This window comes from Chrysemys picta, chromosome 14 (assembly GCF_011386835.1).
Source record: "Chrysemys picta bellii isolate R12L10 chromosome 14, ASM1138683v2, whole genome shotgun sequence".
Lineage (NCBI taxonomy): Eukaryota > Metazoa > Chordata > Testudines > Emydidae > Chrysemys > Chrysemys picta.
Window position 1 is genome coordinate 25486109 of NC_088804.1, and position 24342 is coordinate 25510450.

Below are 24342 nucleotides of genomic sequence, written 5' to 3' on the forward strand. Positions count from 1 at the left end.
AATCATTAACTTGGTAGATTATTTACTATTACTTTTTAGAAGAAATACATAATGTAGTTTTACTGCCTTGTTCAGGTTTGACTTATGTATAGTCTTGATTCCTTAGGTTCTCCACTGAGGCAGAGCCTGTTGTAGCTATGTAAACATATAGCTAAAATTTGCCTAAACAGCAAAGAAATCACAATAATTCACACACTCTTCCCAGATCTTTTCTACTTAACATGGAACACCGAGAGTCTTGTTTTGCATGAGGGAAAACTCAGATACCTATGTTAGAGTCCAAGAAATGTTAGCTTCAAGTTCAAACAGATAGCCAGGTTCTCAATTGTCCCCAGATTCTGCTGGAAGCCAAAGCCAATTAATTGCAGTTCCTGGATTCTACATCGGGTTTTATGCTGGCCCCAACACAGATGAGTGTAATGTAAGAGTACAGATTACAGATCACGGGGGCTGTTCAAATTGAAACCAACTCCCTATAGCTACCAAGGGCCCGCCAGAGCACAGAGTGTTCTGTCCCCACCTGCTCTGTACCTTTGATACAGCTCTGTACTGGGGCTGCATGAACTGGTTACACCAGCTCTATAGCAAAGTAAAGTATCCATGATGAAAACAAATCTGTCCTTTCAGAGAATACAGCATAGGGAAGGAGGGGAGGGAGTGGGCTGACTAAACTTTAATCTTAGTCTTGGGCAGCACAACAGGAAGAGATAAATAAATTAAAGCCATCCTTTGTTAGTAATGAGCACTTGCACCTTCTGTTCTCTATCATATGCAGTCTTACAGAGAGGATGATTTCCTCCTCCCTTCCCAATCTTGCCAGTATATCTTTGTGAAGCAGGATTTACAGTAATTTTTGGGAACAAGATTTCCCCATTTCTCTTCTAGTACACGCCTCTCTTAATATTATCTCCTTCCCCAGAAGACTGGTGCACCCCAAAGCTAAGGGAGTGGAGTGTGAGTAAATCAAAGGATTTGTCTGAGTCAGCTTCCTTTTTTTTTCCTGTCAACTGAGAAACAAATGTGATACCCTCCCGTCCGCCCTTGCCACAGGGCCAGTAACTATATTTGGAGTTTGCAGTGGTTGGGGATCAAAGTGTTAGAATCCCCTTTGAGAAGATACGTTGGGAGATGTGGTCTTTTGGATACAGAAGAAGATAAAGGGCCTCTCACTTATACTGGGGTAAATCAGGAGGAATGCCATTCACTTAGCTGTACCAATAATCATTATGTCAGCTGAGTGCTCAAAGTGCTGCCTACGCTCCTGGAGAAGGGCAGCACAAGGCAATGATGAATGCCTTCACATTGCTTACATGAACTTCAGCTGATTGCTTAACAACAAAGGGTTTAATGTTGCTTTCATTATGGATTATGCAGCATGATGGGCTTAATCTGTGTTGACAAGCAGGTTTAATTGTACATCACATCTTTGCTTATATCTACAGGACAAAATTTTGACCCTGCTGCACTGAGGGTGTACAGTCAGCCGTAGTTTTGAGGCCTTGCCATGCTTTCTGCCCAGGGGGCAAGAAGGTCTCCTGAAAAGTGGCTGTGGAATCACTTTGTCTGCCCCGCCCCCAGGTGGATACTTTTCATTCAGTTTAAGAGTGGCCTATATCAGTTTAGCTGAATTCAGGAGGAAACCAAAGTACGCTAAATCTTAAATCAATTTAAGACCATCCATACAAGGGTTTTGCCATTTTAACCAAATCCGTTTTTAAATTGATTGTCATGAAACCAGTGCGAACTTTCTCTATAGATGAGGCTTTGGATCCTGACTGTGAAGCAGCTGGGCAGCCATTTTGTGTCCCTTTCCCTGGTAGATTATAGATCTAAATAAACTGGCAATAATCACCATTCGACTGCTTTTCAAGTTTCCCCTTAGAATGAGTGGAGTATTCTATAATCCTGTATAGTTTATAGTGATGTAGTGAAAACACTGAGGTACCATATCAATGATTTTAACATTTACACAATCAGTGTCAAGATAATCTTCTAGTGCAGCGATTCTCAAACTGTGGGTCGGGGTCCCAAAGTGGTTCCCCAATGTTCCCTCAAATTTTTTATATCCATGGGTGGAATGAATTTTGTTATGTGCACCAATATGGAGGGGATGTATGGCGGGGGGGGGGGGGCATAGGGGTTTGGAGTGCGGGAGGGGGCTTAGGGCTGGGGCAGAGGGTTGGGGGGTGCAGGGGCGAGGGCTCTGGCTGGAGCCAGGGTGATGGGTTTGGGGTGTGGGAGGGGGCTCAGAGCTATGGCAAAGGGCTGGGGCGTGGGGGAGGTGAGGTCTTTGGCTGAGGGTGCGGGCTCTGGGATGGGGCAGGGAAAGAGGGGTTTGGGGTGCAGGCTGCCCCGGGGCTGGAGTGGGGAGAGAGAGCTATCCCCAGCCCTATCTTGCCACAGCAGCCCAGGACCGAGGGAGAAGCACCTCTCCCTGGCCGTGGCAGCTCTGAGGCTGTTATCAGGGGACAGGCACCTCTCCCCGCCTGCGCGGCCCTTCATAGCCTGCTGTATGGCCGCGCAGCTTAGAGGGAATTTAGGTCCTGAACCTGTTTTAATGAGGTCATAAAGGCTGGTGTTAGACTTGCTGGGGACCGAGGCTGAAGCCTGAGCCCTTGGGCTTCAGCCCTGGGTGGTGGGGCTCAGGTTACAGGCCCCGCTGGGGCTGAAGCCCTTGGGCTTTGGCTTTGGCTCCCGCTCCTGGGTTCAGGTAACAATTTCTGTTGTCAGAAGGGGGTCGCAGTGCAATGAAGTTTGAGAACCCCTGTTCTAGTGTTTTTCCAAAGAAATGAAACTGTAACTTCCCTCTCTGTTACTTTGGTTATGAAGAAGAGGTTGCCTTTGATACAACACGCTACTGCAGATTGAACTAGAAGATGAAAGCTTTGGTTTAAGTAAGGACAGGACAACACAGCTAGTTCTAAGCATATTTAGTGGAGAATTTTTGTTAGCTTTTCCCTTCCCCGGAGTCAACATAGAAGTCTCATCTCTTTCCATTCCCTGGGTCATCCACGCACCCTCACTATCCATTTCCTCCCCAATTCTTTCCACCAAATCTCACCCCCTGTCTTCCCTTCTGTACTCTCCCCCAATTTGTGTATTATGTTTGTCTGCTAGGTGTTGGCCTCCCTTGATATGTTCTGTGGCATCCAATGGCACAACAGAGGCCTCAGTTCTAGAACGGGTTTCAGGAGGCCTCAAACCCAATAGAAACCTGAGTTAACTAGATAATATTTACACTAATGTAGCCCTTTATGGTAATTGCAGAGATTATCCTCTGAGAGGACCAAATCCTGTTTGTTTTACTGTGCATATGTGCTTCCGTGAGGAGTAAGGCAAAATGAATTTGGCCCATTAGTATGCTCCAAGATCCAAGCACTAGTCCATAATTTTCTCCTGGGACTTTGCTAATGGGAATATTTTCTCCTGGGACTTCTGAAGACAGAGTTTTTGTTTTGATGGGGTGAATAGAGTGAATGATGATCTCTGATGAACACAGTGATTTCTTGAGGAATAGTGTACTGAGGTATTTCTTCCTCAGATTCTGCAGAATGTTCAGTTTAGATGGATGCCACACACAGGTCAACAATCCCTGTTTAATAAGCTGCTCCATATATTTCAAAGTTTCAGCATTTAAATCATGGCTATAACTGTGTAGACTCTGAAATTGTAATTGCTGTCTCTTTTTGCTTTTTCTCTTTGGGCTTTAAATTCTAACCTCATTTACAACCATGGTGTCAGTGGGGTTTCATGATCGTACGTGAAGGTAGAATTTAGCCCAAGGAGGAAAAGCAATTGAAAATAGAATTTGATGCCTTATCTAGAAATTGGAGAATCCTCACAATGATGGTATGTGGGTGGCTCATTTATCATTAGGTTTTGCTGAAGGGGGCAGAGTAATCTTGGTCAAGTTCAAAGATAGCAGCTTCCACTTCACATTTTAAAATACCATTTAAATATCTGCTGCACAAAAAGAGATGGCATTTAATTTTTTTCCTTTGGAATATCAATGATTCTGATGTCTGATCTGCTGTGATATATGGGATCTTCATGGGTTGTCCTCTATGAAAGCCACACTGTTTCTAAGTTCAGAATTTTTTTCACAGTCACTGTCTATCTTTAAAAATAGTTTCACTTAAATATTGCCCAATCAACTCTATTATTGCATTTTTTTTGTCTTTAAATTCTAGACCTATACAGATGGCTATATACTGTGGTCACCAGTGAGAACTGGCCAGGTCAAGATTTTCAAGAGTGACTAATGATTTTAGGTGGCTCAAATTTTGGGTGCTTAACGTAAGACACCTTGAAGGTGTTTGATTTCCAATGGATGAGTGCTTAGTGTTTTCTTAAAATCAAGCCCCTTTTGGGTGTCTCAAATTGGGCACCTGAAAATAGAGCCACCCAAAATCACTAGTCACTTTTGACAATAATGGCCTGGAGTTTTACTACACCACAGTATTTACCTTTACCTCAATAATTGCATTATTTCCTATATCTAATATTGGAAATATTCTAAAGGGTGTGGGAAACGTAAATGATGTGGAGTTAAATCTACAGACCCATTTTTAAGTGTATGTGGCATTTTATTTGTACAATATCAGACACATGCATGTAAATTGAGGTTTTCTACGTAAACATCTCTTTGTGTGTTTGCAATCCCAATTTAGGGTGTTTTGTGTGTACAGATGAGGCAGATGCACTTTTTAAAAATATGGGCCTGGTTTTGAATGGTCCTTGCAGTATCTGTGGAGACCATAATTTAAAGTGTAAAATGGTTAATGTTGTTTTGTATTTTATTTTAGTATAAATAAGGAAGTACAAAGTAGCCATCTTTACAGTCAGCCATTTTCAGTTCTTCTTTTTTTTCTGCTCCGCCCTTGGACACGAGCACTCCAGGGAGTGCATGTAACTAAGAAGTAGTCCAGAGTCACTTCAGATGTCAGATGAGTCATTTGGTTGACCAGATTTTACTGGAAGACACTTTTTGAATGTCAGTAACAGAAGTATACAAATAATGGAAGTCATATAGGTTTGTAATGTTCCTTTTTTTTTTTTACTTCAATTAACTGCAGAAGCCATTTTTTCACTATTACTTTCACACAATACTTTCAAGTAATTATTTGCAGTTCCTTAAATTTCACACTGCACTGCAAATGGATTGATTGTGATAGCTGTAAGTGTAGGAATGCATATGTGTAAGACAATGGTAGTATTTCATCAGTTATATTGGAGATAGTCATATTCTATGCAAGAGGAGATAGTGCTGGTTGATAAATGTTAACAGGATTTGTAAGGTTTAGTAAGACAATAGTTCTATAACAAAATCATAGAAAACAGTGATTTTAATCCCTCTCTGCACCCATACAAGTGTTGATACTGCAGGCTCTTATTTGCATATGGAACATAATTGCAGGGTGTGTGCGTGTCCCTTTCTAGCATCTGAGCCACATGGTAGGCTGCAATCGTTTACTACAGCCAGCTAATGGCAGTCTTCCTTTAGCTCATGTGGTAGCAGTCCATACTTTTAGTTTTGAAGATCCCTGGTTCAAACCTTGCTTAGGGATGACATTCCAAAACTGGCCCCTAAATGGTGACTTGAATTCCTCCAGATATTTAGGATGGAGGGAGGGAGAAATATGTAACATGCTTACAGTATGTGCTGTGGCCTCTTTTGGTGTCTGGTCCACATCAAAGATAAAAGCCTACTATTGGACAAGCTAATAGAGTTAATCTTTTAGCTCAGTTGATAGAGGACCACATTTTTAGAGCTGAAATTCTGGATTAAAAGCAAACTGATGACTCATGCTGGGGGCGTTACATATAATCCTTACTCATGAATTCATATGAAGTAAAGTCAGTAGGTCTCTTCATCTGAGAAAATCTTTGACGGATTAGCCTCTTGTTTTCTACAGCTATATTAAGTAAGATTCCTTATGGAAAAAGCAAAATAATTGTATTATGCTTTTATATATTTGAAGTTTACTCAGGTATTCCTCAGGCGCACTGTGAAAGTACTTGTTCTCAAGGGATTATCTCAATACTGTATCTTTCTATTCAAATGATGAAATGGGATTAATTTAAAATTCCATCTGGCCTTTTGCTGGTCGAAGCTTCCAGAAGCCATTCCTGCTGTTCTTGCCCCTGCGCTGAGGTACGGAATCCAACATAATGGAACTGTATCTTTATTGGGAGTTGTATTGCAAGGGGTCTACAATAAGCTAGGACTGTAGGATAAAGGAATCTTTTTTAAGCCACAGAAGCTTTCTTACTATCCTCTTATATTCAGGTATACGGGCTATGGGCCAGATTCTGATCTTAATCATATCATCGTAGAGCTGGATTATTTTCACTGCAAGTGACGTAGGTCAGAATCTGGCCCTATTTCTCTAATTATCAGTTGTAATAATCTCTGCCTAGATCTCTGTTGCTGTCTGTGCCCCTCTTACTTTCTGATATCACAGCTAGCTATGACATCCATTTATTTCCCTATAATGTCACAATTCCATTGCTCACCAATGAGCTGCTTATGGAGCTGTAGCAACAGGCTGAGGAAACGAGAGAAGAGAAAGAGAAGAGGAAAATAAGAGACCAATAATTATCTACTGAGGTTCATCATCAAATAGTTTCAAAGAACAAAGATGACTACGCAGCTCATGTACAATTGTACAAGCAGCTCATGTACAATTCACGAAGAAGAAAATTTTGTCACAAAAATCATTTGCCCAGCTATAATTACCACTGACAAGCTGGCCACTTCAAATATACCTCTACCCCGATATAACGCTGTCCTCGGGAGCCAAAAAATCTTACTGCATTATAGGTGAAACCGCGTTATATCGAACTTGCTTTCATCCGCCGGAGTGCACAGCCCCACCCCCCCCGGAGCGCTGCTTTACCGCGTTATATCCGATTCATGTTATACCGGGCCACGTTATATCGGGGTAGAGGTGTAGTTACTGACTGAACTGGTAGTAACATTCAAATGGGTACACATGATGAAAGCATCCACATTCTCAGCCTTGTGCTTGCTATCCTCGGAATGAAAATATTGTCTTTGTTGTTTGGAAAATTTCCTCATTACCAAGCATGTACTAAACTTAGGGCATTCTGCTTTTGTTTATAAATAACTGCACTTTTTTTTTTGTTTCCTGAATCTTGGTCAAGATTTTTCTGTTCATGGCTGAATGAGGGGCAAATCTGAAAAATATATGCGTTATCTTTCCCACAGTTTTACTGATGAGGTTGTCATTCAGGTAACCATTGATGAGCAAGACCTGCACTTGTGTTTTCAGCGACAATAGGAGCCTGATGTCAAACTGCAGTAGCCAGAACTTCAGATGCCAGAAGGAAGCCAAACCACAGTCAGAATCTTGAGAACAGAAAGTACCATACATAGAGATGGATTTTGAAACACTGTTTTAAGTGAACTTTTCATAGCAGTCAAAATGATGTAACCATTTAATAAGTTGGAGATGCAGGATATTAGTTGCTCAAATTCTCAAGAATAAACCACAGAAACACTCATTTTCACAGACGGGGAAATTGAAGCATGGAAGAGTTATGACTTGCCCAAGGTGATACAGCTACCCACTACCAGAGTCAGGACTAGATTCCAGATCTCCCACATCCCAGTCCTGTATGCTGACCACTAGGTCATGCCACTAGTATAATAATAATAATAATAATCTACTGTATTTTTCTGTTAAACAAGTATGTGATGTCCTTGTTCCTGAATGTAAACAATATCTATTAAAAAGCACTGTGTCTCAAGTCCCAGCTGACAATTTTCCTTATTTCTTACTAGAAGAGAGGAGTTACCAGAAGTAGCCCACAGTAGGAACAGTACTTGCTGCTGTGAAGTTACACATTCAAGTGTCCAAGCCCAAAACCACAATGTACTATTTGCTTTTGATATTCACGTGATAATGCGTTTCTTTCTGTTGCAAGCTGTTAAAAATATAACAGCAATGCAGAAAATAAATGTTCGAAGAGGAGCTTCCTTCTTAGTTCCTTCAGGGTGACAACTTTCTGAGAAGAACGAGAGCACATTTCAGGCTTTGACCTCCTTTACCCAGTTTTACAAGGACAGTACACAATGTGCCTAAGATTTTGGGAAATTACTGGCATATTACAGTGTTCTAAAGGTCGTGGCAGGGTTATGACATTTGACCAACTAGAAGTAATTATGCAAACCCCTCTATGCCCCTCTTGTCTATTTCTACCACAATCATCAATGAACTTTCTTCCCTACCTCTCCAACCCATGGAATGTCCTTCCTGAGCTAGTCCTGCTTTTACCCCAATGGGTACATATTAACCACATTTGTATGTTTAATTAATTAAAACAACAAAGAACCAAAAAACACAAGCTTCCTTTAGTCCATCATGCTGTGCATTAGACTTCAGGGAGTAAATTCTTAGCCCCCATCTTTCTTCACCTGACTCCTGTTCTATCTGATGTGACCCATGCAAACAGACCCTGAAGTCTTTACAGGATTGGGGCAAGAGTGTGAGTACATTGTAATTAGTAGCTCTAAGCTGATTGATTCAGGGAGGACACCCCACATCTTTGTCTGTATTGTGTAGTGCCTAGTGTGATGGCTGCCATCTTGGCTGACACTGAGACTAAAAGCATGAGCTGCTATAATTTGAGCTAACGAGCTCTGTAAGTTGTGGCTTCAACAGACTCACATCCGGTGTAGGTCAGGCACAGAGGGGGACATAATTTGCAGTGACCAGTGGGTTACACTAGCTCACCGTTAGGTGCTGTAAAATAATAATAACTAGAGCAGAGTAAAATATTTCCCAGTAAAAATCGAATGAAGCTAAATACATTAAATAATTTCTTCATAAACCAAGCTCCAAAAGGAAAATAATTAATTCTGGATTCTTAATAATAAAACGAATAGAGGCAATAATTATCTGTAAATAACTCCTGCAGGGTGCATTGTAACTATTATTTTTGTCCATAGAAAATATATTTTGAGAAACTTATAGTATTCATGGGCTTTGTATGATTTTTTTTTGTCACAACAATTGATTTTTAGACAAGTCTAACTCGAAATAGGCTCTTAAAAGCTTTTCATTTTGGTTGATCAGATCGAAACCGCCACTGCTACCACTTCTGCTCTGTGGGACAGACTGTGTTGATTTGTACAGGGACAAAAATGACTATCTCTTATCACCATAAGATACATGTGACCACCAGGACGGATACTGCAGCCAAGCAGGTGCAGCAGATTCCACGATGCGTTATCAGTAGCCACGTACTGTCCTGTTTCCAGGAACACTCTTGTGATTAAGGAGATAAGAGCCCGCCAGTAACTTCTCTTATGTGAAGGAGTCAGCAAAAGTGTCTTCATCAAAATGGTTTTGTAATTGCATTAGTTTCAAAGAAGCACAGCAGGAAATATACATATAACTGTATATTATGTATTCTTTTCATCTTTGTGTCTGGTAAATTATATAGATTACAAAATGAATATTAATAAATTAAGACTACAATCCAGAAAGCACACATGTGAGCAGTACCATTGAACTCAATGAGCCTGCTTACGTGTATAAAGCTACTCAGGTGAGCATTAAAATTCAGCTAATACTACACAAATGTCACACTAATGCACATAATTTAAATACTTTTAACATATGATGTGTCCAAAGTGGTGTTACAAGGCTTTGCATTTAAAATGGTTTAAGATACATACTATCAGCACTGTTCTTTTCAACATACTCCCAGTGCTTTATCTTGTCCAGTTTGAAATGACCAAATCAATTAAAAAAAAAATCTCTATGGGCAGGTCTTCACTACGGGGGGGGGGGGTCGATTTAAGATACGCAAATTCAGCTACGCGAATAGCGTAGCTGAAGTTGACCTATCGGAGCCGACTTACCCCGCTCTGAGGACGGCGACAAAATCTACCTCTGCGGCTCCCCGTCGACGGCGCTTACTCCCACCTCTGCTGGTGGAGTAAGAGTGTCGATTCGGGGATCGATTGTCGCGTCCCGATGAGACGCGATAATTCGATCCCCGAGAGATCGATTTCTACTCGCCGATTCAGGCGAGTAGTGTAGACCTAGCCTATCAAAAACAAACCACCCCCTCCAACCGCAGACAAATAAAAAAAACCCACTCCCTATCTTTCCTCAGCCAAATTTCAGTCTGAAGAAAATAAAAAATGACAATCTGATGAATGGAAGTTCAATATGGAAGCTGAACAAAATAATTATCACAAGTATACACTGATAATCTAAAGCAATGGTGATGATGACACAGCACCCATAGCGGCTTCCTTGTTGTTACTAATGTTGTTGTTATTTTCTTTTCTTTTTGCAGTGTATATTTAAGGTGAACACTTTTGTTCTCTGTATGGCACTCTTGCTTCCTTTGCCACCTCTTTTTTCTTTCCCAGTTTGAGTGCTGGAAATTATACTTAAAACTTCATATTGATGGTTCTACTACATTTTAAACTGCAAATAAATTATGTAACGAATTTAGCCCTTTTTTCTGTTTGTCATTTTAAAAACCAATCCTGATTTCTGCAGATGTAATTATTTGTAAATATTCTCCAAAAAGACCAGATGGATAGTCATCAGCCTGTAGATTGTTGGTAAACTGTTCACTTTTCCTATTAAGTATTTGTGATATGTGAATGGTCACCTAAATTTCATGGTGTTATTTCAGCTCCCTGATTGGGTAAGAAACATTTTCAACAGGACAATGTTGACTGATCGATAATAAATAGAGAATACTTTAATTGGCTGTACAAATAGCTATTCCCCCAAAATACCTGAAAAGAATCTTTTGTGCAAGTATTTTCAGATAGCAAATATAAGGGGGTTTGAACCTGAGAAAACTGAGAATTGTTCAGAATTTGCAAAAACATCCTGACACTGTTTCTTGCAGCATTCAGCTAGCTAAATTTCAGATATTAGGTGATGCACATTTTGAAACTTTGAATTTGTTTTACTTGCAGAAAAAGTCTCACTTAAGGCTTGGAAATCTTCAGGTCAGGAGATAGTAGTGTAATTACAAAAGGCTGTATAATTTCATAAATAAGTTCATGCTACTATGGTGTGACATCAACTAACAGATATTTTTGCTTAACTACGTGGCTAAAACAGTACTAGAGACAAATTCTGACCTCATTTAACCCCAAGCAACCCCAGTGAAATCATGGTAACTGAGGGCAGAATTTAACCTTTAAATTTTACAGTTACCTTTTACCCATGCACATGAAATACTGCATTTGACAAGTCTATAATTAGTTTAAACTAAAACAAAGTACATATCTATTATTAACAATATTGCAAAAAAGTCTCAATACCACGGCTGGAAAATCAGAGCCAAGTAACAGTTTAGAGACAGTCAGTGCTATAGAGCTTATGACCTAGTTACCAAATGTACATACAAACAAACAAACTAGCTAGACAGATATTCCCCTAGGAAAAATCATGATTTGCAAAAAATTTTGGGCTTACAGCCACCCAATAAAGATCATGGAATAAAAAATGTGTCTCTCCATGCCAGCTCATTATTCAGTGCCCTTTCTTTTCTAGCATAGAGCCTGGCTTGCAAACTTGCCTCTACCAGGAGGCATCCATTTTGCACCCTTTCCAATAAATATAGCTGACTGTAAGGCTCTACCTATTAGGGAAGAATTTTGCTGAAACATCATTGCCAGCACTGAACATTTTGACACAACTTGTTTGACAACTCTTCAAAATGCCAAAGTTCTACCCATTCTTTTGTAACATTTGGGTGCAGTTCATTTCTGTCTGATCCCTATCATTTGTGAGAATCTAGAGATGATTTCTAAACTATAGTAATACATCTACGACCCTTTTGATAATCAACTCCAAAGGGATTTTTTCAGTAGTGTTTGAGGCCACGGATGATAAGTGTTGCTTGTTTTGAAGGACTTTGAATATGCAAAATTAATTATGGCCATTTATATTTCCTTTCTCCTGTTTGTTTTTTCCACTGGGGCATGACACATACCTCAGTATGTCCTTGTATTTGTTGCATTCTCTGCAGTTCTCCATTCTCTTGATTTGTCTGCAATCAGCCACCTTAAAGGCCATCAATGAAATTCCTAAATCAACCAAAGGGATTACTGTTGAACAATACAAGGTTGTGTGTCTTGGTACTTAAGTGAGCATGCTGTCTCAACAGTTCCTACTCTCAGCTCTGGTGAGCCTAAATTCTGCTCCAAAGCCCAGTGATTTTAACTGGAGTTTTGTATATAAATACACATTATAATCATCCTCATTTTACAGACAGATGAACTGAACCAGAGAGGTTAAGGGCAAATTTTTTCAGTAGTGACCATTGATTTTGCGTGCCTCCATTTTTGGGTGCCCAGCTTGAGAAATTTGGGCTTGATTTTCAGAGGTGCCATCGATTTTCACCTGGAGCTATAAATTCTCAGCACCTCTGAAAATCAGGCCTGTGTGTCTCAATCTTTGCATACAAAATTAGCAGACACTTTTGAAAAAGTGAGCCTCAGTGACTTGCCATACAGCAATTAAATGTATGACAGATTAGAACTCAGGAGTTCCTGGCTTCCAAATCAATCCACTAGACCATGCTGCCTCTCAAACAAATGTATTTGAACATCTAGGTAAAGCACTGCAGAGAGGACTTCTTTTTGTTTCATCCCTTATTTCAATCCACACTTACACAAAGTACATTGCAATTGATTTACATGAAAACTAATCCGCACGATAAGTAATCACCAATTAACTGTTGCTGTTTATTCAAGCAGTGACTGAGAGATTTTTATTCACCATTTTGTTTCAGACACTATGTCATGATGAGGCAGACAGAAGCAACGAGACAGACGTGATATCAAAAGAGTAGCTAGCAATAACCATGTGAAAGTTCTCAGACAGTTTTGACTTACTCATGTGATGCCCTAGCAGAGTAGAGGGTGGAATGAGTGATACTAAATACAGAACAGCAGCTGATTCAAATCTGAATTCTGCTCAGCCAGAAATGCGGGGAGTGGACTAGTTACAAACTGGTGGATATCTTCACTTGTTAGGTACTTGTATGCGCTGGAATGTAACAGGATGGGGATGGTATAAGAATGTAGATGTAGATGGATCAAGAGTGTAGTATGCAGTGGCATGCTATAAACACAGCAGGATTTTTTTAAATATAATAGCAATGTTTCAGTGTACTTAGCCCAGATCCTCCCTCACTGTTGAAAGTCATGTGTAAGAGCAAAGCAGTGCTGGAAATGTATATGATCAAAGCCATCCTGCCTCGGCACAGCAAGACGGTTCAGGGTGGGCAGAGGAAAGGCATGTTGGGCACATTTTGTGCTTCATTAGAAAAGAGCAACTCACGCCCTTGAATATGCACTGTAGCATGGATGCTACATGGCTGAGGCTCTGACCAGGATCCCTAATGGGCAGACAATGGGGTTGTGGAGCATGGGCATACTTGGAAACTGGCCTGCTTTCCTGAGTGCTCTCTTGGGTGCTACATAGGAGTCCTTTCCTGATGCTGTGCAGCTGGGTTGGGAGTGAGTAGAGAGAGAGGTTCTTTGTTTTCTTCTCCTGAGGGTGTAACCTGCTAGTCAGCATGTTACTTCCTCTCTGTGCCCAAGCTACTGAGACTGACTCTTCTACAGCTCCTAGTTAGGGGACTTAGTCTTTTAGGTCAGGCTGTAGAGACTCATGCCCTTAATAGTTCCGGAGCTATGATGCACGGCAGTAGATGGCCCCATAACACTATATATTTAAGTAAAGCTGTTAATCTTAATTAAAACTTTCCACTAATTAGCCTGCTGGAGCATTGTTTGGGTAGTCTTGTTTAGGGGAGTCCAATGAGCCTGTTGAGTCCAGGCACCTACAGGGATGGGTTAAGTTCTCATGACAGAGGATGTGTCGGATATTACATTGACACTTTAGCTTGGTGAAAAGGTCCAGAGGATGCAATCATAGTTTTCACACAGCCTAACACAGAAACAGACAAATTTTGCCCAGTTCGCAAGATGTATATACAACTTACAATATTAGCCTTCGATTGCATGTCTTTGTTCATTGTGTTGTGTCTTACCTGGACTGTGTAAAAGCTTCAGGTTCCTGTCTTCTTATATTTGTGTAAAATATCTTGCATAGCTACTTCGCTATATAAAATATTAATCATCATCCCCATCAATAATCAAAGAGGACAGCAGCTGCAGGTTGTACTTTGGCTGACCCTAGCCTAAGAGAACTAAAGTAAGGGAAATCAAATACTGATTCACTGCACTGCACAGCAGCAATAGCTCAGCTCCTATCTGAAATAACTTGCATACCTGCATATGCCAGAAAGGTCTCACTAAATGTGTTTGCTGGCTCTGCACTTTCCTGTGGCTTGCATGCTACGGTATGTTGATGGTATGGCAAGATATAATGTAGCCAGTGAAGGACCAGAAAGACAAGCAAGACTAAAAGAACATGAAAGGAAAAGGCATTTGGGGCCACGTGTTGGCCAGGGGTGGAGTCGGGGGGGGGGGGGGTTGGGGGGAGGGAATGGGATTGAAGGCACTCAGCATATTTTAAGAGATTTTCAGCAGTCATTTTAGCCATATAGCACGAGCACATCCCCTTTCTCATGTGCCCAAATAGTGCAGAATCAGAGCAACCCAAAGACTCTTTTAAACATGCTGCGCCCTGTGATGCTGAAGTTTTCAGGATGACGCATTATGTGCTCTGGTTTCTTTGCTTGCTTCTAATATCCAGGTTTCTGTCCAGTTGTCATAGGGATAGTGGATATGCACGTTTTCCTCCCCAGCTGAATTTTCCATACAAATCCCAATTTTACAGCTCTCTTGTGTTCTCCAATATGAGAAATTATGTTCCTGCCAGTTTGATCCATGTGAACATAAGCATAATCTGAGCCTGGGAGAGAATTAATAAATCCCTGTGCACGTTTCTTGGGAAGGAATTCTGGTGTGTTTTCAAGACTATGATGCAATTTCATTGATGGGATGAAAATAATTTTTCCCTCCGTCTACACCTTGGGTTACACATTAGCTACATTAGAGCACATGAAATATTACTAAGCACACCTAGAAAACAACAGTAATTTCCTTCTTCCTTTTCCCACCATTTCTAAATCCTTTGTGTTTTTTTCCTTTCAGCTTTAAACAACATCTACAGGTTGCTTTATTTTAAGCCTAAATCAATCCATCATAGCTCTTTTACTGGCTACAAGCCTTCCTTCCTTCCTCCTGTGGCACTAAAAATAATATTTCTAGAAGCAACCTTCCCTGTGATCATGCCAGCAGCAGTTGACTGAGCACCAACTGAATCAACATAGTGGGATGAGTGCAGAATAGCACCGTTGCATTATTACCTGATAAGAATGCAGTAGCTCCATTAGAAACACTATTAATTACTTGTTAAACTCCACATTATATCTTGACAACTGCACAAGTAACACCTGCTCCACTACAAGTCCTGTTTAGCAATGAGTAGGTACCCTAGTGAATGCTTTCAAAGTTGATCAAGTTTTCTCTTTCTTCCCCCTTCGCCATAGGTGCTGGAACTAGAGAAGCTGCCGCACTCCCTGTCTTGAAGTGGTTTCCATCATATACAGGGTTTACAGTTTGGTTCAATGGCTCTCAGCACTCCCACTATACAAACAGTTCCAGCGCCCTTGTCCTCTACTGTTTTCACTTCCTCAGTTTACCTCTGATTTTCAATTCTTTAATGATGGAATCTAGATGTTCACTTTCCTGTTCAATTTTCATATTTGTTTTTATGATTCAGGTGCTAAATGGAACCTTCCATCTGGTATTTTAGTTTATTTTATTTATTTTGCATCTATCTTCACAACAGATAGCTGACTGCTGCCATAGGTTTCTTAAGGTCACTTCCCAAATGCTATGGAGCTTTCAAGATCCAACATTCCATCTGCTTCTTAAAAGGGCAGCACGCAGAATGTTTTTTTCTCTCAACATTGATTTTTCTACAGTTTTGACTACTCCATAAAGATTCACACAGAGAGGGAAGTGGCTATGTATGTTTGTTGTGGATCATCGCAATGTACAAAGAAAGAGCAGAACAGCAAGTCATGCTGAAGAAGCATGTAGTACAGTAATAGTAGTTTGGAATATTTTGGAGATCCAAGAGGATGAACATGTTTATTAAACTTTGTATGGGTTGCATTAGTATTAGAATGCAGTATTCAATCTGGCAAAATATGCCATTACATAAAAACTGTGACATCTATTCTATTGTGCAGCATTTTGTCGTTCCTTTCTTTGATGTGTCCGGCTTTTGTTCTCTTTACTGTTCTTGTACTCTGGTCTGTGGACGTAAGTCTCAATTAGAGGTGAGTCTGAGGGTTTGACTACACCTAGAGCTATATAGGAACAGCTAGTCCTGAATAATGCCATGTGTGGCTTCTGTTATTTTGGAACCCACAGGGTTAAGATAAATAGGACTGAGGTATTCTTACGCAATAAGAGTGTCCACACATGGGGTTATTCAGGACTAGCTGTTCCTGAATAACTCTATGCATAGATAAGCCGTTAGTTGCACAGTTAGGGTTTGGAATTGGATCTTGAATCTGGACTTTCCCAAGTTTGGGGGCATTTGGATTATTTCTATATTTTGATTTGTTTTGCACCTCTCCCAGGCTCGAGGGTCTTTACCCAATTTAAAATCCACATTAATCAATACACCGCTTAAAACCTTCAATTAATACAATGATGCAATTAATGGACTGCCCCACAATAACAACAACTAATTTACTCTATGCAAACCAGAATCATACTGGGACTTATCTATTCACCTGTTGACTCCCTCTCTGCATATAATATTTTGGGGAGACAGGTGGTCTGATCACAGGGCTGGAGCCAGGAACCCTGAGTGCAAATTCTAGAAGCCTTCTGTGGCACTGGGCAAATCACTTAAGGCTGTGTTACTTATTTGTTAGCATTTATTGTTTATAGTGAGGTAATGCCCAAATGATCCAATCAGGATTAGGGAGCTCCCCCAGCAGTAAAATGCAGCGGTTTTGTAATGTCAAGATACAGATAAACAATTTTTACATTTGAACAGTGCTTGGAAAGTGAAATGAGCTGTAAAAAGGATTGTTTACATGCAAATTCCACCTGTTTAATTTAAAGTGTGTTATTAAACTGATTTAGTTAAACTGGTGCAAAAGGTTGTGTGAATTCTCTTATTTAGGTTTAAAGCAGGCTTATTTGGGTTTAATTTAAATCAGTCAGGAACAGGTTAAAGGTAAACCATTTGAATAAGTCATTCCAACTGAACTAAGTGTGTCCACTAGGAGTTTGCACTGATTTAATTAACCTAGTTAAAGTTTGTGTGTAGATCTGAGTTAAGTATTATGTTAATGTTATTATAAGGGCCCAATTCTACAATGCCTATACATGTGCTGTCAATGGGAGATTTATTTGCATAAGGAAAGATAGAAAAGATGACTTCTAGTGAGAACAAATTTTAATTATTTACATAGGGTTTTTTTATCCACAAGTCTGTAGTTAAGATGGAAACTAAAAACCATAAAAGGGAAATAAAAAAGTCTGTGCATGATGCAACAAATCTAGGCAGCTTGCATACCTCAGAGAAGTTACCTGGCTGTACCTCAGAGGTCATTTGAGTTAAAATATGCAGAAGAGAATTCAAATGGAGATTACACTTCTGAAAATTGAGAAACAAATAATCCTCTATATTGGATTCCCTATACAGCTTTAAATGCTGGGTGAACACTGCATATAAAAATGTTCACAATATTTGTTTTTATTTAAAAACAAATTCCTGTTGACAATGTTCATGCCCTTTTTGTATTTATGTTCCATCAATATTCTAGTGAATTAGGGTGGTTGGTTTTTTTTGGCATGGCTACTCATGAAAAACATGGTTGAATGTCTGATTATTCCCAGAAAGCAAATTTCAAGTTGCGTAAGTAACCAATGATAGTGTGAATTTTGAATTTGAGATTATGAATTTTTTTTAGTTACATAAATCATACAATGAGGCAACAGAAACAACACCTCGTGACTGAGGTTAATCACCACCACAGCATGACTGATGAATGTAGAATATTTTCAGTGAATTCTTTGTGAGACATCTACAGAGCAAGAATTAGTTGCTGAAGAAATTTACAAATAATCTGAATAATGAGTAGATTTGAGAAACATTCCCAAATAATGCCTAAATTAGAAAAATTTGGAATAGGTTTATGAACAAAGAAGAGCTTGTGACAAATGATTTAAGCCTATTACAGTTCCAACAGTTTCTATTCATAATGGGCCACATTCAGACTTCATTTAAATAGCAGCAAAGGTAGTCAAGTTTTACCCACTTAAATCAAGTTTGAATTTAGCGTAACTGTTTTAAGGATCTGATCCAAAGCCTACTGAAATCAATGGGAACTTGTCCACTGATTTCAATAGGCATTGGATCAAGCCCTAACTGCATTTTGAATGTAGAAATGAAGAATTTGTCAGGTAAAGATTAGTACTAAATCATCAAGTTAATTTGCCCAGCCCTATCAAAGCTGAAATCAGCAAATCTAATTTCCTGCAAAGGCTTTCGCTATTGTTTACAGATGTAAAGCACATATAGATGTACAACTGGAGAGTTATCTGGCCTCAAAACACTGTTGATTGTTTGACTCAGGAGCGTAATAAAACTGTCAGCCAAACTCTACCACTGGACAAAAAATTATCTGTACTCCATGACAGGGGCTTGTCGGTGATTTGCAGTGTGAACTCCTGGGGGCCTAATAATCATAAAATAGCTCGATTTTTTTTTCACAGCTATTAGGAGACAAAAATGGGATGTATTTTAGTGCTGGTAATCACAATACTACTATACATTTTTAAGACATCTCCTGACTCCACTGCTGTCTGGATGCACTGCCCAACCACAGCTCTCAAGCCCAGCCCTGCCTCTGCTCATAGAACCTGGAGCGAATCCCACAGAGACTGGTCCTCCTCTCCCAACCCTGGTCAGCTCTGTGGAGCAGCCCCGCAGCTGCATATCTCCTTCTCCAGCTCAGATGCTGAGTCCACTATCATCACCACCACCATTTCCCCCCGCCCCACCCCCAGCATGAAGGCTCTCTACACTCTGAGCTAGGGCTGTGATTCCCCTGCTCATGTCCACATATCACATTAGATCTCATAGAGCCTGTGTGAGCATAATAGCCATGGTAACACACGTAGCAGTTGCAGAGGTGTGGCTAAGCCATGCTGAGTACAAACCTGCCTGAAACCAGTTGGTATGTACTTGGCATGGCCCAGCTGTTCCTCAGCTGCTGCTACTACGCTACACTAGCTCCATGAGAGCTACTGTGACTATGTGCACCCAGGCAGGGGAATCACACCCCTAGTTAGCTCATAGTGTAGACATAGCCCATAACAGAGGGCAGTGGGGGGGAAAGATGTCAAGAGGAGGTAGAGTCCCCCAGGGTCCATATTTAGGGGCAGGCTCTCCCTAGCTGACTGACAGAGCCAGGTGAATAACTGATCTTTTAGTTCCGTGGCACTTCTGGAAAATAAAAAAACCACCCCATGGTTTGGGGTCAAACAATATGTTTTGTGTGAGCCTGAAACAAAATGTTCTGTTTTAGTTTCCTGCTTTTTTAATAGTTTAAAATAAAATTGAAGGAAGTTTGAAGGAAAAAGTTGTTTTGAACTGAAAAATTGAACAATTTCAGTTCAAAAATGTCAAATTGAACTGTTTTGATTTTTTTCACAATTTTTTAGTTTATTTTAAACTGAAATAATTCAGTGAAATCAACGTGAGTTTGTGAAATGTTTCAGTCAACTCAAATCTACATTTTTGATCATCATCATCATCATCATCATCATCATCATAAAAAAAAAGTTTCAATCCAAAAATTTCACCCAGCCCTACTGACAAGAAAAACATGATAGAGTTCAGTGTCCTCCCAATCTACCGAGCACTGTAGTTGCCAGCAAGCTAGGGGACCCACTGGGCCAAAGAAACTCCTCTCTAAGGGAAATATGCTGGAGGAGAGGGCAGCCGTCCCCCCACCAACAACCTCAAAATCCCCACCTATAGCATCTCTTCTGGGAGAGACTCATCCCAAGCACCCAAGCTGCCTTCTCTTAACCTCAGAGAGCTCAGCTATTCAGGGTGGAGGGAGAGGTGGAAAGAGAGTGATGGTGATCCATAGACAGCAAGCCAAAGAGGGCGGCGAGCCTATTGATTCACACCATCTCCTGCACAGTCGTCATCCTCAGGACTGATCAAACTGGAGTGGACCCCCCAGCCACTTGGATATTTATGATATTGGGCACCAATATAAGAACCTACCTAAATACACTGGGAGCAAAGGGCCTCTGCACTCCTGCAGATTGGGCCTATTTGAATGTTATCAGATATCTGATAGTTTAAAACAACAAATGAGTCTCATTATTTCAATATGCCCTTAGAGTCTTATTTGCTGTGTTTGAATCCCTAAATCTAGAGCACTAGAAGAATCTTGTAAGTCTAACCCCTCAGTATTTGTTTACGTGAACTCAGCAGTTCATTGGTAATATCAAATAAAGCGCTGTGTGGTCGAATGCTTGCATTCTCAGTGGCCAGAGTACATGGGGTCTATGTAGTGCTTTAATTTTTGTCTTTATTATTATTTAGATTGCAGTAGTCACCTACATTACGCTAAAGGTCAAAATTTCAAAAGCAACCAAGTGACTTAGGAGCCTAAAATCCCATTAAAAATGACTTAGGAGCACTCATGAGCCCAAGTGCTTTCCAAACACACATGAAGGTTGGTCAACGCCAGGAACTTACGTTGGTATAACTCCATCGCTCAGGGGTGTGGGAAATCCATGCTCCTGAGCGACGTCGATACACTGACCTAACCCCGGTATAGACAGCGCTGTCAACGGGGGAGCTTCTGGGAGAGGTGGATTACCTATGCCAATGGGAGAAGCCTGCCTGTCGGCTTCACTGATGCGCTACAGCAGCACAGGTGAAGAAGGCGTAGAAAAGCCCGAAGACTTTGCTGCCCTGAGCAGTGTAAACACATATAATGAATATTCATCAGTAATGTACCTGCCACAGTATAATATACAAAATACAGACAGTTTCTGGCCTGCAGAATGTAACCCAAGCAAGACAGACACACAGTGTAGACAGGAGGCATTGGGAAGCCCAAAGGAAGGAATCCCTAGGATGGCTTATTTATTATATCCTGCTGTGTATTTATTTTCTCCCTCTTTATGCCTCTAAGCACTGCTCAAAAACAAAACACCCCCTACCCCCAAAAAACAGTGACAATGACATCAATGATAACAGGAACACTACTTAGATTGCAGATATCTTCAGTTACACACATTAACTAATTTGTTAGTCTCTAAGGTGCCACAAGTACTCCTGTTCTTATTGCGGATACAGACTAACACGGCTGCTACTCTGAAACCTGACATTAACTAATGAGGCCTCACAACATCCGGGTGTGCTGGAGCCCTTTAAATCCTCATTTTTTCCTTTGACCAGGCAGCTTAGGGGGTGAGACAAATACCTTCAAAGAGGCAGACCCCAGAGATGTCAGCTGTGATTCATTAATGTTGTATGTACGGAGGCATAATCAAGCCGAGAAGAGCGGAGTGACTTTCCACAAGAGCAACAGCCCTAAAATGAGACTCCTTGTTGAAATAGCCAAGCTCCCTGTGCAGATTGCTGCTATATTTTATACTATCGGCAGAGCTCGGGGCATCCAGGCAAGCCCCATCCGCCCCCTCTTTCGCTTCCATTTAGCCACAGCTCTGGAGGTTTAATTGCACATTCTTTTCAAATGACAGGTTTACCTTTCCTTTGCCAATGCTGCACATACTATAGGTACATTGCTCCCTACAAAGAGGGGTCTCAGTTAAGGAGGAATGGCAATGTGGAAAGATATATTCCCTTTTAAAGAACTAATCTGGATGGCTTTCAGGTACTTAGAAATAAGCCAGAGACTTTGGTGCAGGGGAAATTTAGGCTCAGTAATAAGTGAATTTCAATTTAATTGCTTCTTTAAAAAAAAATTACGGATGGATTTCTAAACACAGCAGGAAAGACACAGCCTGCATGACTCACTTTGGCTGCAGGAATGAGGCACAAAGTTTATTAGCAGACTGATAATGTGCCCATTTCTTTATCTGCAAATGTTGAACTTATTTGATATGCATTGCTGGATCTGTTGGGAGTCTAGTCACAGATTCCCATCTAGTGCTAATTGCACATGCTACTCTTGATGTTGTTCCCAGTGAAGAAATGGCTGAGAAGTCCACCCTGGATTGCGCACAAAGTCCATGATAGAGGAGAAATATAGCAATAGGAACCTGCGTATAGATTAATGTACAGAGCCATGCCAATGCCATTGTTTGGTTTACACCCAGCTCTAGGGCTGTGCTTCGCCCAATCTTTGGTTTTGCACAAGTTTCATTATGTTCAAACTGGCAGGCTTGGTTTGTGTGGGTTTGAGGTTCACACCTACTGAGCTTTGCTTGGGGGTTCAGATTAATGTGAACGCAAAAGCTCCCAGCTAATCTCAGAGTGAACCCAGAAGCACCTCACTTGGGGTTGGAGCCAAAGGTAATTGAAGTCAACGGAAAGACTCCATTGACTTCAGTGGCCTTGAGATCAGGCCCTTCTGTAAATGACACCAGTGACTTTTGCCTCACTTGTGCCCTCTGAATCGATTCCCCATTACATTGAAGACAGGTGTCAAGGTTCCTCCTTCACATACTTTAGGGTAACTTCATGGGTCCTGAAGGCTTGTAACACTGAGCCTCCCTCTCCTATGAACTTGGCAGTGGCCAGCAGGCCAGGCTTTGCCATCTTTCATCCTGGGTGCAGCCATGTAGGAAACAACCGTACTGACACACAGCAGGCAGACCGAGCACTCGCCCTGCCAGACGGGCAGCAGGGGAAAGGATTTAGGCTCCCTCCTGTATTAAACATTTGAGTTCAGGAGTGCTGGTAAGAGATTGGACTTCATTTACTGGCCCCATCACCTTAGTAACCCTGTTACGTGACACTGACTCCAGTGGCTATCATCACACCTCCCCTGGAATGAGCAGCTCTGCACCAGCACAGTGCGGGCCTGTGGTTAAATGCTGCAATCTGGCCCTATGTATGTAATACTCTGTACTTTAGGTATGTGGTACAGTAACTTGAGCAATCCAAATAATGTGCATTTAGTCATATAGCCTTACAAATTAGGATCACACTTTAATGCAGTTATTCATTTTCTCCTGCGTCTTAAAAATATACTAAATCTATCACTGGAGTGCAGTGTTTCCAGACTCCTCAGTGTTGAGGGGAAATTTGCATTGGATACGAAAAGTTACTTTGCACCCAGGGACATTTCAAAAGAGTGTTTTGTGTGCAGAATTTTTATTTAATGTAAGGATAGATTGTAAAATATGCATTCTACATTAAATGCATGGTGCCAGGATCGTTTTAGTGAAAAATCTCACATTTGCAAATAGCTAATTTAGTTCTTTGTCTCTTATAACTTTTTTTTCCCTGCATGCATTCTTATCTTTGAGTGAGTACACTGATCGTATTTCATTGCTTTGGGCTGATAGGAAACTGAAGGAAACTGTGCTTACAGATTTGCTGCTAGATGTTTTTAAAAATTACAGTTGTATTCAACCAAATATTCAAAAAGCAGAGTAAATATTTCTGAGGAATCGTTGTCAGTTGAATATGAGGCGTTAATGTTTGTTGGCTTGCTCCTCTGTGATCTGCAAAGAAGGTTAGGAAATATCTTAGGTCTCATCTTTCCTGTTATGATAAATAACTGATCTGTGGTCAGAGCTGCAAAGTTCATAACCTACCCAGAAAAACTTAGGAACAAACCACTTCTTACCACTGCTGCTGCAACATTATGTAAAGTGGAAAACCTATTTTCCTGGGGAGGGGTGCTGCTGAAAGATGATTTCACAAAAAGAGGAAGCCCCTGCTGTTTATCCTGCTTGATCCAAAAGTGCAACATTTCCTGTGGCCAGATCTGCAGTAAAATCAAAGGGGGCAGCCATTTTCTGTGGTCTATTGCTTCCTACAACATATGCATGTGAGAGAGGAAGAAAATTACCATTTATTATAAAACCACCCCGAGTCCTCCTTATCTGATTAATCAATTAAAAACAATGATGCGTTGATAATAACACCACAATGTCCACCTTATTATCTGCTTTTCACATCTGTCTAGATGAAATGTATCAGTAAGACTCCTGCAAACACACAAGTTGATAAAATCTACGCTTGCAGGAGGTCATTCAAATATTCGATTGTGCAAAGCAGATAAATCTTGGATTTTAGAGAATCAGCATGATTGTTTCAAAGC

The 24342-nt window shown here is 40.7% G+C and overlaps 1 long non-coding RNA gene across 6 annotated transcripts in view; it reads left to right on the forward strand.

The window, feature by feature from the left end:
• Positions 1-24342, forward strand: part of LOC122173910 (uncharacterized) — a 193903-nt gene that overhangs the window by 103210 nt on the left and 66351 nt on the right. The gene's annotated exons all lie outside the window — the stretch shown is intronic.